The sequence below is a fragment of the Haematobia irritans genome, chromosome 1 (assembly GCF_050003625.1).
Source record: "Haematobia irritans isolate KBUSLIRL chromosome 1, ASM5000362v1, whole genome shotgun sequence".
NCBI lineage: Eukaryota > Metazoa > Arthropoda > Insecta > Diptera > Muscidae > Haematobia > Haematobia irritans.
The window spans coordinates 49,007,377-49,025,147 of NC_134397.1; the positions used below are offsets into that span (position 1 = coordinate 49,007,377).

Here is a 17,771-nt window from a genome sequence, read left to right on the forward strand (position 1 = left end):
TAGTCAATGCATGGCTTTAAGCTGAGATAAAAAAAACAACAATAACGATTGAAGAGAAGCCAACAATAACAAACAAAACGAATGAAGATAGAGGAAGCACGCTCAAAAACAAACCCAGCCAAATACATTCAAATCGATGATTTGAGTTTGGCAAAGGAAAAGAGATATGCTGGCAAATTTGTTTAGGCAGTAGCCGACTATCAAACCCTTTTTCGGGAGGTTCAAGTGTAGTTCACGTTGGGTTGAGTGAATTACCCGAATTTATTCTGATAATTGGTTGATAGTTTTGCTGCAAGTAGAGGATGCTGATGAGGAATCTGGTAATTCCGAAACAGCTGTACATCCAACCATCTTGCAGTCTATAGGGCTTTGCCCAAATAAATTTGCATGGCTTTAAGCTGAGATCAAAAACAACAATAAAAATTTTATTTCTATAGAAAATTTTGTCAAAATGTTATAACTATAGAAAATTTTGTCAACATTTTATTTCTATGGAAAAATTTTTCAAAATTTTATTCCAATTTTTTGAATATTGAAAATAGTGCTAAAAGATTGTATTTTAGCATATTTTACGATAATAACTAAAGCCAACAAACTATGAAGTGGGCTTATTCTCAGATAGGTAATATTTAATAGTTCTAAAATATTGTTTACCTTCTATATACATATTTTTTTTTAAATATGTATTGTATATGAATTGTTTTTTACGCTACATTTGAGCTTTGTTAATTTATAAAATAAACAAAAACTTCCATATGCCAAAAAGTTATGGAAGAAATGTAAACAATCATGCCTTAGTAAAAGCGCAACAGTGTTAAATGATAGCTTTACTTACCAATTTTCACATTTCATAACATCAGTTTTTGTTTTAAATCACAGCACGTGGGCATAGGAATCTGGAAAAAACAGAAGACATACAGTCTAAGTTACAAATTTTATAAAAAAAAAAATTAATACAAATAAAGGATTTGCAAAAATTAATTTTATTTTTTTATAAATTCAAATTAATGCAAGCATTGCCCCATTAAATAATATCTTTGAAAATATATTAATTTCAATGGATTTTTAATGAACAAAACCTATAACTATAAAAAAAAACTCAAAATCGTATTGCAAATTAATTAATTAGAATTCAGATTTATATTGAAAACATGTTCCCCATCAAAATTCCCAGAATTTGTTTACCCGTTTCCAACAGTTGAGCTTGCATTTACTTGCCATAATAATTAGGAATATTAATATATTTGTTTTTTTTTTTTTTTTTGTACAAACTTACTGTGAAAACAAGTTTCAATCTGTGAAATGCACATATAAAAAATTTACATTTAATTATAAAAAGTTGGAGAATATCAAGTTTTAAAAAGCTCGTGATTTTGTTTACAAGATTTGTATTTTTGCTTAATTTATTATACAAAAAAAATACAATGTTTGTAGAATAAAAATAAAAGAAGTTGTTTACTAATACGTATTTATGAAATACGCAAATCTTTTTATTTTTAATAAATTAAAGGAGAATTTAATTTAACTTATTTTTTTTTTAATTTAAATTTAAAATAAAAACTACTAATCACATATCTCCAAACAAGACGACCCTGAAAAAGACTGCAATTAATTTACCACTAACAAATATCCATACAAACACGAGTAGAAAGCGATTAACGATAGCATTAACACCTACGGAAAAATAGGTACAAAAACAATTTCACTTTCATCACATGTTATATCGGTGCACCACACGATATTACCCCACACTGCAGACACACACCATCTAACCATCTAAGATCTACGATCCCATGATAATTGCATAATTTAAGAAAACTACACAACAACAATAATAAAACAATTCACAACAAATACATAACACCTAAGTGGGATAACAAAATCTCAGGCTTAATCAAATTAAATGCAGCCACCAACACAGAAGCATTTAGCATTTACATCAACCGCATAGATGAAGGAAGATGACAGCGAAAGCACAACGACAGCGGCCAATGGCTTTAGACTTTTGTTCCTCAGTGAGAGTGTGGGGGAAAAATGCCACACTCTCCCAACCCCCTCCTCATAACTCTCTGTAATGAAAATGCATTTTTTACACCGTTTGTTATTAATTTTACCACATTTCTCTCTGAATATCGTGGGTTCCCAGGCCGCTTAGACAAAAAATTTGACATACGTAAACACAATCAAATCATGGACAGGTATGTGTGCTAATGTCTTATGTAACATATGAGAAGGGATATTGGAGGCCTTAATAAAAATACTAATTAATTAATTAAATAAAAAAATATAATTGAACATTTTGCTCGGAAGAAATTACACCGAAAAAAATTCCCTAGTTAAACTAACGCCAAATTTAACTTATTTTTTTTTTGCAAAAAAAAAGAGATATTATATATAGTTTAATTTTATGTTTTTTTTCGAAATTTTCCATAGCCCATAAAGCTCAATGACCGTACACATAAATTTTCTTGGTTTATATAACGCTTTATGGAAATCTAAAAATATGGAGTATAATTTAGTTCAATTTTCGCACGACATAGTTCGTTCTTGAAGTTTATTTTTGTCTGTGTCGTTTTTGTAAACATACTATTCATCGGTTCATCAAATTTTGACTAAAAACAAATACCAAGAAAGTCCAATTATAATTATAATCGGATAATACAAAAGAAAGTGTTAAATCATATGAGCTCATATAAAAATAAAAGAAAAAGATAATTGAAATTGAAATAATAATATAAAAAAAATTATTGCCTCAATTTAATATCCTCGTAATGGATTACCATTTACAGTACATATACAGTAGCGTGTAAAACTGAGCACATATTTTATACTTTTGAGTTGATGTGTCTATAAACAATACGACCTAAATTCAATTTTTCTTTTTGCATTTTATTCGTTACGAAATTCTAACAAAACTGCTGTGCATATTAATAAAAAAATGTAAAAGTTAGAATAATTGGCAAATCTATAATGCTATGAAGTTATAAGTACTTCTTCCGTACATTTTTGTTTCCGATGAAAATTATAAAATAACGTAATCGATTCTGAAAAGACGGCTAAAAAAATACCCACCTCAGGTTCCGGTAAATTTGCACAAAATAAGAAAAATTTATGGCAACAAAATGTAATTATATAAAAAATTTTATTTCTATCGAAAATTTTGTCAAAATTTTATTTCTATCGAAAATGTTGTCAAAATTTTATTTCTATCGAAAATTTTGTCAAAATTTTATTTCTATCGAAAATTTTGTCAAAATTTTATATAGCAAATTTTGTTAAAATTTTATTTCTATAGCAAATTTTGTTAAAATTTTATTTCTATAGAAAATGTTGTACAAATTGCATTTCTATAGAAAATGTTGTCAAAATTTTATTTCTAGAGAAATTTTGTCAAAATTTTATTTCTATAGAAAATGTTGTCAAAATTTTATTTCTATAGAAAATTTTGTCCAAATTTTATTTCTATAGAAAATTTTGTCCAAATTTTATTTCTATAGAAAATTTTGTCAAAATTTTATTCTATAGAAAATTTTGTCAAAATTTTAATTCTATAAAAAATTTTGTCAAAATTTTTTTATATAGAAAAGTTTGTCAAAATCTTATTTCTATAGAAAATTTTGGCAAAATTTTTTTATATAGAAAAATTTGTCAAAACTTTATTTCTATAGAAAATTTTGTCAAAATTTTATTCCTATAGAAAATTTTATTTTTGACAAAATTTTATTTCCATAGAAAATTTTATTTCTATAATTTTTTTTTTTTCAAAATTATATTTCTATAGAAACTTATGTCAAAATATTAGAAATTTTTGTCAAAATTTTATTTCTATAGAAAATTTTGTCAAAATTTTATTTCTGTAAACAATTTTGCCAACATTTTATTTCTATGGAAAATTTAGTCAACATTTTATGTCTATAGAAAATTTTGATAAAATTTCATTTCTATAAAAACTTATGTCAAAATATTAGAAAATTTTGTCAAAATTTTATTTCATTAGAAGATTTTTGAAAAAGTTTGTGCTATAGAAAATGTTGTCAAAATTTTATTTCTATAGAAAATTTTGTCAAAATTTTATTTCTTCAGAAGATTTTATCCAAATTTTGTTTCTCTAGAAAATTTTGTCAAAATTTTGTTTCTATAGAATATTTTATCAAAATTTTATTTCTATAGAAAATTTTGTAAAATTTTTTTTCTATAGAAATTTTGTCAAAATTTTATTTCTTTAGAAGATTTTATCCAAATTTTGTTTCTCTAGAAAATTTTGTCAAAATTTTGTTTCTATAGAATATTTTATCAAAATTTTATTTCTATAGAAAATTTTGTAAATTTTTTTCTATAGAAATTTTGTCAAAATTTTATTTCTTTAGAAGATTTTATCCAAATTTTGTTTCTCTAGAAAATTTTATCAAAATTTTATTTCTATAGAAAATTTTGTCAAAATTTTATTTCTATAGAAAATTTTGCTAAAATTTTATTTCTATAGAAAATTTTGTCAAAATTTTATTTCTATAGAAAATTTGCTCAAAGTTTTATTTCTATAGAAAATTTGCTCAAAGTTTTATTTCTATAGAAAATTTTGTCAAAATTTTATTTCTATAGAAAATTTTATCAAAATTTTATTTCTATAGAAAATTTTGTCAAAATTTAATTTCTATGGATAATTTTGTAAAAATTTTATTTCTATAGAAATTTTGTCAAAATTTTATTTCTTTAGAAGATTTTATCCAAATTTTGTTTCTCTAGAAAATTTTATAAAAATTTTATTTCTATAGAAAATTTTGCTAAAATTTTATTTCTATAGAAAATTTTGTCAAAATCTTATTTCTATAGAAATTTTGTCAAACTTTTATTTCTATAGAAAATTTGCTCAAAGTTTTATTTCTATAGAAAATTTTGTCAAAATTTTATTTCTATAGAAAATTTTGCTAAAATTTTATTTCTTTAGAAGATTTTTTCCAAATTTTGTTTCTCTAGAAAATTTTTTCAAAATTTTATTTCTATAGAAAATTTTGTCAAAATTTTATTTCTATAGAAAATTTTGTCAAAATTTTATTTCTATAGAAAATTTTGTCAAAATTTTATTTCTATAGAAAATTTTGTCAAAATTTTATTTCTATAGAAAATTTTGCTAAAATTTTATTTCTATAGAAATTTTGTCAAAATTTTAGTTCTTTAGAAGATTTTATCCAAATTTTGTTTCTCTAAAAAATTTTGTCAAAAATTTATTTCTATAGAAAATTTTGTCAAAATTTTATTTCTATAGCAAATTTTGTCAAAATTTTATGTCTATAGAAAATTTTGGGAAAATTTTATTTCTACAGAAAATTTTGTTAAAATTTTATTTCTATAGAAAATTTTATCAAAAATTTTTTTTTCTATAGGAAACTTTGTCAAAATTTTATTTCTATAGATAATTTGTCAAAATTTTATTTCTATAGAAAATTTTGTCAAAATTTTATTTCTATAGAATATTTTGTCAACATTTTATTTCCATGGAAAATTTTGCCAAAATTTTATTTCTATAGAAAATTTGCTCAAAGTTTTATTTTTATAGAAAATATTGTAAAAAATTTATTTCTATAGAAAATTTTGTCAAAATTTTATTTCTATAGAAAATGTTGTCAAAATTTTATTTCTATGGTAAATTTAGTCAAAATTTTATTTCTATAGAAACTTTTGGCAAGATTTTATTTCTGTAGCAAATTTTCTTAAAAATTTTATTTCTAAAGAAAATTTGTGAAGTACCTTTTAGGTGGAAATAAATATTTTGCAAAACCTACTAAAGCAGCAAGAGTCCATATGTATTACTTACCTTAATTGAATGGAATTTCTGGAGTAGGTTAAAAAATTGGATTTTACATTTTTAATTAAAGATTTGATTTTATCAATTAATTTCATAATTGGATAAAAAAAATTCTTCTGTGTTACAACACCTTCTAAATTTTGTGTTTCCCAATTGCAACACCCTTTAAAAGCATGCCATCCTAACAACCGGTTATGATTTCGATTGGAATTTTCAAATTGGCATTGCTAATAGAAAATACCAAACATTCTTCATCTATCCACGTGTATTAAAAATAAAATATGTATATATCGAAATGGAATACGATCACCACCATAAATAAGCCCAAACGATAATAGAAAACTTACAACATTTATATCAGAAAATGAATGAAACCATATGCCAGTGGCTAATGGCAAATTAACACGAGCTCAAGATAACAGAGGGTGTTGAAACAATTAGAGTGGAGTGGGTTGGAGAAGATGAAGAAGAAGAAAATTTCAATCTATGCGGCTATGGCAAACAAGTTTCAATAGTGGAGAAAAGTAAAAGTATTTGGCAAAGAGTGTAACGACATTTTCCTTAAGATCTTGTGTAGAAGAAGAAGAAGAGGCATGCATAAGAGAGATAGAGAGTGAGAGAGGAAATAGACATTCTGCGGTCGTTAGCATTGAAACTTTGAAATTTATTTTTTTGAATTTTTATGATACTTTTACTGCTGTCTAATTTTAACTTCGCTTTGTGGAAAACCCATTATTGGCGAGGGTGGAACAAAGCATTTAACTAACTATTAATTATAGTAATTATATATAAAAAAAAATATTTAAAAATATTTAACAATTTTTTCAGTATTTTGTATAGTTTTTTTTTTACCATACACCATCTATTTCATATATTCCACATAGTTTATTGACTTTTTTCGTCTAAAGGGTGATCTAATCCTTCGTACGTTTCAAATGGAAAATGTCAAAAGCTTTTAATATTTTTAAAATGTTACGAGTATTGTTGTGGTTTCTTGAGATTTTTTTGTTTCAACCCAATTTCATAATAATTCCAGCACTAACTCTAACAACAGCACACCTACAAATTGCAAGACCTAAAGTCTTCGATTTCTTCTTAGAGCTGAGTGTTTGTGGTTATAAGACATACGAATGGATTTTTTTGTTTTGCCTTTGGATGACTCATAAGCCAGTAACAAGCTTAGCTCTCAGTGGCTGGAAATAGTTGGTATGCAGCTCAACTTATGGCTAAATGTTGTTTTGCATTCGTCATTGGTTTGTTGGTCTGAATATAAAGTCAAACCAAGTTAACAGAAGAGGTATGTTTTTTTGTTTTAGATGTGGAAGAGTTATGTTATGTCGTGGTGGCTAGTTATCTTCTGACTAAGTTTTATATTAATGTTTTTTATTCTTCGTTGTTTTCATTATTCTCTTTTGCTTTGTTTTAGTTTATTTGTGAATTCTTGGTATGTTTTAATATAAAGTTCATATTCATGACTTCGTAGAGTGGAAAAGATAAAAATATTTTCTAATAAAAAGTTTTGCAAAAAGTATGAAATATTAAGAGTCGCCGCACGGATGAAAAAGACTGTTTTTCATATGTTTGGCTATAAACATTATATGTTTGGAACACAATTTTTTAAACACAATATTTTTGAGGTCAAGCATATAATGTTCATAAACTAGCATAACATGTTTGGGACATATATGTTAATATGTTAGAACATATTATGTTTGGGACATAAAATGTTTGTAAATATAATATGCTTGAATGCAAACATATATTAATTTACAAATAGCCTATAAACATATATGTGTTTAGTAGCTTGGAGCGCTATTTAACAGAGAGCGATATTGAATTAAGTTGGTGGTTGTTGCTTGTTATTACAAAATTAACATTTTATTTTTCCTTAGGCAATTGATCAGCTACTTCTTTGATCCTTACAAACTGTGTGGTCCGCTGTTCGAATCCCCGTCCGGCAAAAGGTACAATTAAAATAAAATAAAAATCATAAAATTGAATAATTTCTTCTACAATGTTTGTATTACAGAAAAATGTGCTAAGAACTAAAAAATCTCGTGGAAGTGAGAAAGATGTCGGGGGATATACAATTGGGCAGAAACAAAATTTTGAGCATTCAGGTCGAAAACCTATGTTGTTAGCACCTATATTACCTGTTTATTTTCATAATTCATTATGATTGTAAATATATAAATAAATAAATAAAATTTTGAGCACAATATTGTTTGGGAGAATTTTTTTTAAGCATATAATATTTTTGGGTGCAAAATGCTTCCAAATATATTATATGGTCACATGATAACATATTGTTTTTTGGAAGACAACATTATTGAATTTGGATGCAAAAATACAAAATGTTTGGAACTTAGACTACCCAAACATATATTGTTTAGACCAATATGCTTTCAAACATATTATATATTGGTAGATATCAAACATATAAATGTTTGGGCAATACCCAAAAATGTATATGTTTGAAGCAAAATATGTTTGGGAGTATATGTTACAGAAGCGATTTTTTGTAAGGGTGCGGTTCATGTTAGTGAACAGCTATACGGTAAAAAATTTCTATAAAGTGGCACAAAAAGTGCCACTTGCTGTAAAAGGGGTGGCACAAAAAGTGTCACTTTTTGTAAAGAAACAAGTAAGGAAAGTCTAAAATCGGGCGGGACCGACTATATTATACCCTGCACCACTTTGTAGATCCACATTTTCGATAGCATATCAAATCCGTCAAATGTGTTGGCTTCTATATATAACGGTTTATGTTCCCATATACATATATTTAAATCTGACCCGATCTGGACAAAATTTGTTGGGGTTCTACAAAATTTATAGATTTTAAATTTAAGTCGGCTAATGTCCTGGAGTGGAACACAATGCTAGTAAAAAAATATGGGAAACATTTAAATCTGAACCAATTTTGAGGGAACTTCGCAAAAGTTTATTTATGATTTATCGGTCGATAGATATGTATTAGAACCCAGCAAAAAAAAGAGCTTCCAAATCACAGTCACAGATTGGGGATCCAATCTGTGACCCGAAAGTAGTGCAAACTTGGATCATCTCCAATGAATTTTACATGTGCTTGTCATAGGACGGAAGTACTCCCTTTTTGGATCCTTTGCATTGCTTTAGAAGTTGTGCCCTGGAAGTTAATTTGAATGAAGAAATTTAGAAAGCGAAAAAAAAATTTTCAACATAATTCACCTTTTTTTTTTCAACCATATGTTTTAATACACAATTATTTTCCTATTATCTAATTTTTACAATTTGAAAAACTTTTTCGCTCCGACCAGGGGTTTGCTGGCACCATAACAGAACGCCTTAGCACACTCAGCCACAAACGCCATTGAACATAAAGCATTGAAAGGTCAATTCAAATGTTTGTGATATGATCGTAATACGACACCAAGGAATAACATTCTAATTGCTTCTCGAGATGTTCTTTATTAGTATGAACGAAAAAATAAAAAACGCATGCTCAAATCGCACCAGCGGCAACCTTTTTATCAAATATTTTTCTAAAAAAATATTTTTTATGTTATGCATTGTTTTTATTTTTTATTTTCGGCATATATTTTCGTATAAATATATTTTTTTCATTAAAAATCAAAAAAAAAAAAAATCTCGTAATTTGCAAAACCTTCTCAAAAGAACTTCCATGGAAGCGAAAAAGTAAAACGGCAAAGGTTCAAATCCCAGCGGGGATGGAATTTGTTTTTTATTATTATTTTTTTACTTTTTATTAATTTTCTATTTTTTTATTAGTCTTCTATTTGTTTGTAAAATTTAATTGTCCAAAATTTGAACTTAAAATAGCCTGATTGCTTTCTTTCTAATACATGTACACAAGGACTGCATCGGAAGTAGAAAAAAAATCATTGGGGGATCCCAAGATGCGCTTTAGAAGAAATGTTTGTGCACTTGTCCAAAAGGACTGGATCGGAAGTGGGAAAAAATCAAAATTTCACGTAAATCAGAGTTCAATTTTGGCCCCTGTGGTCATATTAGTGCACATCGGGCGAAAGATATATATGGGAGTTACATCTAAATCTGAACCGATTTCAATCAAATTTACTTACTTGACTAAAGTACTAATTGTTTCCTTGTGCAAAATTTCAGGCCAATTAGGATAAAACTCTGGCTTTCGGAGCCATATAAGTACATATCTAACTCTGAACCGATTTCTTTCAAAATCAAACGGGTTCTATTCTGACCCAAAACATACTTGTGCCAAATTTAAAGTCGATTGGACTAAAACTGCCACCTAGACTTTGATCACAAAAATGTGGTCGCAGACAGACAGACGGACATGGCTAGATCGACTCAGGACCCCACCATGATAATTTTTGCCAAAGACACCTTTTGTCTATCTCGTCTCCTTCTGGGTGTTGCAAGCATAGGCACTAACGTATATCACCCTGAGCCACGGGAGCCACGTGGTGCAATGGTTAGCATGTCCGCCTTGCATACACAGGGTCGTGTGTTCAAACACAGTTTACACCAAAAAGTTTTTCAGCGGTGAATTATCCCACCTCATTGATGCTGGTGACATTTCAGAGTTTTTCAAAGCTTCTCTAAATGGTTTCACTGCAATGTGGAACGCCGTTCGGACTTGGCTATAAAAAGGAGGTCCATTGTCATTGAGAAGTTCATCCCCCCTGTTCCACAGACAAAATTTTCTACCGAAATGAAATTTTGATAAAATTTTCTATAAAAGTGAACTTTTCTACCGAAATAAAATGTTGACAAAATTTTCTATAGAAACCAAAATGTTGGCAAAAAATAAAATTTTTACATTTTCCAAAGGAAAAAAATGACAAAATTTTCTCTAGAAATAAAGTTTTCTGAAAAAATAAATGTTTGCAAAATAATATTTTGTTGGAAAGATTTTCTGCAAATATTGGTAGAGTATTTTTGTCTTTATTTTCGACCGTGACTGTATTATTTTAGTACGCTATCAATATCTTCTCATCTAGAAAGTGTTCGTCTTGAAGCGTATTTTGCTTTTCTCGACTAAAACATTCTTGAAATTCAATAAAATCGTGTTTTTGACCATGGCTTTTACGAAATCGAGGTTTTCTTCCCGCATGAACTTGTCTGTTTTGCCAAATTTGTACAAGACTATTACCAAATAAGTTTGTTAAAGACTTTCTCAAAATATTAAAATATTTTGTCAAAACTATTGTACCATAAATCTGATATCGGCTCAAAGGTACTAAATCATTCGCGGGGATACTACTGTACTGAAAAAGTATTGAAAAAAGTACTATAGTACTGTATTTTTCATCCCTGATTGGGGTATGTTCCGATATTCGGAATTGCAAAATTTTGGCAACATAGTTCTTTTTGATAAGAAGCTCAAATACAAATTGATTTTAAGCCCGATAGTATCTCAATTTTTTTCTTTATAAGAAAACTAAATTCTCGCGATTGCATTAACATTTAAGGAAAGAATCCGGTTATCTATTACAGTAAAAATTCTTTTTCATATTTTCAGGCGTCTTCATATCAGTGCTCATCAAAAAAATTTAAAGTTCTTCCTTTCAATGTACCTCCACAAATTCTATTCCAAAGATGTACATCACAAGAAATTCTTTTGAGGTAAGATATACAAATTTATTTACTTTATTTACATTTTTGAAATAATTTAAAATTTCTGAATTTTACTTGGTATAAAACCCGGTATAAAAAAAATATTTGAAAAGTGTACCGAATCATTCCTACACACAAAAAAAATATTTTTTGTGTTTAATCACCATCCAAGGTATTTTAAATTGAAATGTCTTCAATCACAGAAATGATAGTATCAATTAAAAAATTAATTGATCCAATGAAAAAATTAATTGATACTAATAATTTTTGTGATTGATTTTTATTTCAATTAAAAATTTGTTGAATCAATTATATTTTTAATTAAATATTTTCTTAAACTCAATTTAGTCTTTAATTGGAGAAATTTTCGTGATTTTTTTTTTTTTTTTGTGTAGAAATTTGCCATAAAAATTATTTTTTTTTACTTTTTTCATATTTTCTAAATGGAATCCGAAATTCTGATATAGAATCACATTTGAAGAAATCAAAGCAGCGTATGCTAAAAAGATAACTTTTGCCCTTTGGCAATCTCATGTAAACTTCATTGTCTCTGGATCAATTGTGGATCCAAAAAAAGGCATTTTCAATATGGAAAAAGTTAAAGTAAACTGCAATCCTACTTTTACCACATAAATTTCTTCGATATAATTTTATCCACCCAAAAAAATCAAATACCGTCGTTTTACATCCATTAAACATCTGGGAGATTTCCAATGGCAGTTATTAAACCGAATTAGAAAATAAAATACACAAAAAATAGGGAAATCTGAAAAAAAAACGAAATTACGAAATGACAAAGCAAACAGATTTCAGATTTAATTGGAAGATGTGGCCACAGCTCGAGAGGGAAAACATAATAAATTAGGCTGAGTTAGTTTCTGTGCTATTCGCGACTGTATTGTAATCAACCAGAGAATAACACTTGAGCATTGATTGAATGTAATTGAATTAACAAAAGAAATCCGTTTCTTTTTTGTCAATTCAGTTTTGATTTTGAATTTTCAGATGACAGCTGCTGCTTCGAAGGGGGCATCACCAAATGACCCAAACTGGGTCTCTCGATGTCGTTGGGTGAAGTTGAATTTTTCATGTCTGCTCAATGCATGGGCAATCTCAGCACTGGAACAATAGGCAATTGGGGTAAGGAGATCATTTTGAAGAGGAGAAATGTTTAGGTTTTGTAATTTCTATATTTTTTCTCCCCCTTTTAAAAGTATATAGATGTAAATTTTCATCAATGTAATACTTAATGGACTTGTTTGCCTGCATGATAATCGCTTTGTTGAAGGAAGGAAAATATAATTTTCTTAATATTCAAGATTTTAATGGATATTCTCTGTTGGATTCTTCTGTTGCGATATGTCAATGATGTGATTTAGCTGCATGAATAGTGCGACAAGTGTCCGCTTATCTTCAATTGACAAATTTCAATTGCATGTGATTCGTTATTTTTAGACTGGTTAATGGGAAGACAGATTAGCATCCATGTCATCGAATATCCAGAGATTCAATTGATTCAATTTGCAATCACCCGAGGGATCCCATGAAGCAATTGTGTGAAATTTTCATTATGGGAGTTATTACGGGATTAATTTCATGTCGAGAATTCCGACTGGTGGGAAGTTTTTAACAAGTGTATCCAAAGAAGTATTGATATTTACATTTCATTATAAAATACCGAAAGTATTAGCAAGTTGCAACAAATATCCGATAAATTCCTTCTGCTTCGTATTCCTCGTCCCAAAATAGCAAAAATTAAAAAACTAAAACTGACCCCAGAAAAATAAGCCCCAAAATCCAAATGAAACAGGTCCCCAAATGTAGGGCGAGTACAAATCTCTTGGAAATTAGAAATTAGGCCACTTTGGACCTTTTTCATAGGAGAAAATCTCAAGCCCCGGACGAAAGCCCGACACTTCAGCCACTTCCAAATCGCGTTTGGTCGGCTAAGAGCCGTCCACTCTTATCGTTTTGATTTTGCTTTAGCCATATTTGGATCTATCTATAGGTGAAAGTTCCAAACCTCGTCATCCATGTTACTTTACGTCAGCGATAGCCAACTATGGGCACCGTCCATAGAAGAACTATAGTCATTTAGTTTGAAAGCATAGAGAAACATATGATCTCACACATTGCGGAAGATGGATGTCCAACATACAGGAGTTGTATTTGAAAGTGCTAAAACAGATAAAGACTCCTTCTACTCCTGTGGGAAAAGAAGAGGAACGCAGATTTCTGGGAGGACAAGCAAATTACAGCACCGAGGAAATAACAATAACACACTTCGGTTATACGACATTCAGTTTGCCTGTTCGGCTAACTACAAAGATTTCCCTGGGCGAAGTTCTCATCCCGTCAACACTGAACTCAAAACATTGCCTTATTTATCCGTACGCACATTATATTACGCCCCGCGGGACGCTTTCAGTTAGCCCTACACTCTGAACGATTTTATCTGTCAATACAGGTTAGGTTAGGTTAGGTTAGGTTAGGTTATGTGGCAGCCCGATGTATCAGGCTCACTTAGACTATTCAGTCCATTGTGATACCACAGTGGGGAACTTCTCTCTTATCACTGAGTGCTACCCGATTCCATGTTAAGCTCAATGACAAGGGACCTCCACGAACCCACGACCTTGCGTATGCAAGGCGGGCATGCTAACTATTGCACCACCGTGGCTCCCAATGCCAACATTGCAGCCAACTTAGCTCGACCTTTCATTTCCTCATACACCTTTTGTACGTTTATTTCGGATATGCCAAATATTAAGATCTACAAATTTTTGTCACTTGGGGTAAGATATCTCTAAAACATGCATTCTGAACGCATCAACGGGTTCTTCAGGTGTCGAAAAACGTTGACCTTTTTTACTTACGGGAATAAAAGGAAGTCTTTCGGTGCCAAGTTGGAGGATGACCCATCGATGTTTTAAGCTCAAAAATTCAGTTGTTTGAGCCGATGTGTGAGAGCTGGCATTGTCGCGGTGAAGAGTGATCAGTCTTCGGTGTTTGGGATTCCTGATTTCTTGGAGGACAACTAGCAAACAAATGGTTGTGCATCACTCAGAATTGACTGTTCTGCGCACAGCATCAATGGTTTCCAGAACAACAACTGATTTTAGACGACGAAAATCGTCTTGAAGTTAACTACGACCTCGGTTCACCATATCACCGATAAACACTGGTCATTGACAGAGTTTCATCGCCCAAAATTGAATCACACGAAAATGTTCACGATTTAATTCCATTTTTGGGCAAGATTAATCTCTTAAGTTGCTGTATGTCAAAACGTTCTGAATACGTATAACCTCAAAAATGTCAAGCTGTCGCTTGGCAGGTTGCATTACTAGAGTTGCCCAATACCCAAATAAAAGGCAGATCGCGTATCATTATGTAGGTTTTGTTCCCAATTAGGGTACAAGAATATAGGGTTCTTGTGTTCTGCATACTAAGGAAACCCAGATCGAGATAGGAATGATCCGAATGTCCAATTTGTCAACTAATTCACTACAATTTTTTCCCAGCATACTCACTGAGGTACCAACGTCTGATAGACAATTAATGAAATCATCTATTCGCCAAACACTCGGGGCCCGTAAACAAACTGATGAAAGAATCTAGTCAAGGTTAGATTAGGGTTAGAGCAGCCTGATATTTCTCAATTCTATCAGTCTATTGTGAGACCACAGTGGTGAACAAACTGGTGAAGGAATCTATAGAAGGTTAGCTAAGGGTTAGATATAGTGGCAGCCAGATATTTCAGGCTCACTTCTGAACACACTGAATGCTGCACGATTCCATGTTTAGCTCAATGACACAGGACCTCATTTTTAAAGTCAAATCCGAACGGCGTTCCACACTGCAGTGAAGCCACTTAGAGAAGCTTTGAAACACTGAGAAATGCCACTGGCATTACTGAGAGGGGATAATCCACCGCTGAACACCCTTTTGGTTTTCGGTCGAAGCAGTAATTGAACCCACGATCTTTTGTATGCAAGGCGGGCATGCTAACCACTGCCCCGCGGTGGTTCCCTAACTGGCGAAGGAGACTATTCAAGGTTAGTTTAGGTTTAGATATAGTCGCTGTCCGATATTTCAGGCTCACTTCTATCAGTCCATCGTGATACCACAGTGGTGAACTTTTCTCTTATCACTGAGTGTTGCCAGATTACATGTTTATCTCAATGACCTCAGGGAAATCAATTTTTAAGCCGAATCAGAACGGCATTTCACATTGCATTGAAGTCACTTAGAGAAGCTTTGAGACGCTCAGAAAATGTCACCAGCATTACTGAGAGGGGATAATGCACCGCTGAAAAAAAATTTTGTTTTTGGTCAAAGCAGGGATTAATTGTGTATGTAAGGCGGTGATTTCCAAGAATGTAGCCAAAAAATCTATTTTTCACGCCATTCCTGGGTTTTTGGTCTAAGTTTCACAATGTTTTGGGGAATCTGAATTAAAACTCCCTTCTCTCGCCTTCTCATACACACAAAAAAAATTGTTCTGATTCAATCACGAAATTAATTGATCCAATTAATTTTTAATTGAAATGAAGACATTTATCACAGAAATGATAGTATCAATTAAAAAATTAATTGAAGGTCAATTAAAAAGTTAATTGATCCAATTAAAGAATTAATTGATACTATTATTTTTGTGATTGATTTTTGTTTCAATTAAAAAATTTGTTGAATCAATTAAATTTTTAATTGAATATTTTTTAAAACTCAATTAAAATTTTAATTGGAAAAATTTTCGTGAATTTTTTTTTGTGTGTAGTTCAATTTAGGTTTTTCTAATGGAATATAATGCCTTTCCACTGAGAACTATCATTATCAACTTTATACTTATTACTTAATATTGTGACTATCTTATTTCCAAGTTGGTTTGAGTTACAGGGACGAACGTAAATAGTTCCCCGTATTCTCGGACGAACGTTTTCATGCTGGCAAACTGGGGTTACCATGATGGGTTTTCCATACATGCAACAAAACAGATTTCTAAAATCCGCTAGGCAGTCCCTGGACAAATATTCAGCTTGTCAAACAAAATCCGAGAAAAATAGGAAGAGGGAGATGAGGAAGAGCAATTAGGCAGTTAAAGCTCTTATGAATTGAATCAGGCTACTGAAGTCGCCACAATCCGCCGTTAAACCAAATTTAGTTTCAATTTCATTTCTTTTTATATCCTCAATTCTCAGTATATGATTCACCACGGTATAAGTTCCACAGGCGAGGACTCCTCTGATAAGTCAACCTTATTAGTGATAGAAGAAATCTGAGTCAAAATATCCACAATCCGCCGTTCGACCCTATTTAGTTTACAAGGTTCGGTTATGCGGCAGCCCGATGTATCAGGCTCACTTAGACTATACAGTCCATTGTGATACCACATTCACCACTGTGGTATCACAGTGGTAAATGAGTGCTGCCCGATTTCATATTAAGCTCAATGACAAGGGACCTCCTTTTAATAGCCGAGTCCGAAGAGCGTACCACATTGCAGTGAAAACACTTAGGGAAGCTTTGAAACACTCAGAAATGTCGAAGCACGAATCGAACCCACGACCTTGTGTATGCAAGGCGGCATGTTAACCATTGCACCACGGTGTCTTTACAAAAACTCCTGTATTACCTATTTCTTCGTATTTCCTCATTTTTCATTATACGATTCGCTACAGAATATGTTTCCTAGGCGAGGACTCCTCTGATAAGTCGTAATAGAAGAAATCTGAGCCAAAAGATCCACAATATGCCGTCAGGCCAAATTTTGGTTACAAAAGCTCCTGTATTACCCATTCAACTCCATTACTTTCTATTTCTTCATTTATCATTATACGATTCGCCACTGAATACTTTCCATAGGCGAGGACTCCTCTTATAAGTCCAGATTAGTGGTAATAAAAGAAATCTGAGTCAAAAGTGAAACAGGGAGGCGAGGTAAGAATCCGATGAGGCCATCCCACTTTAGGAATTAGGATCGAAGTTGTCCAGATCGGCCTCAATCCTCAAGTGGTTTGGATCTAGGACACCAACAGGGATGTGGTATCAAACCCAGTTTCGACCAAACACCAAAAAGTTTTTCAGCAGTGGATTATCCCACCTCAGTAATGCTGATGACATTTCAGAGTGTTTCAAAGCTGATCTAAGTGGGTTCACTGCAATGTGGAACGCCGTTCGCACTCGGCTATAAAAAGGAGGTCCCTTGTCATTGAGCTTAATATGGAATCAGGCAAAACTCAGTGATAAGAGAGAAGTTTACCGCTGTGGTATCACAATGGACTGAATAGTCTAAGTGAGCCCGAAATATCTGGCCGCCACTATACCTAACCTAACCTAGCCTAGAATATCCATCTCCATTCCTTTCTAT

General features: G+C 31.0%; 1 protein-coding gene across 3 annotated transcripts in view; it reads right to left on the reverse strand.

Moving 5' to 3' along the window:
- Nucleotides 1-17,771, reverse strand: part of LOC142220837 (uncharacterized) — a 103,752-nt gene that overhangs the window by 73,329 nt on the left and 12,652 nt on the right. For all 3 annotated transcript variants that reach the window (XM_075290204.1, XM_075290205.1, XM_075290206.1), the window contains one exon: nt 836-896. The gene's annotated coding sequence lies outside the window, so the exon portion shown is untranslated. The remainder of the gene's footprint in view (nt 1-835; nt 897-17,771) is intronic.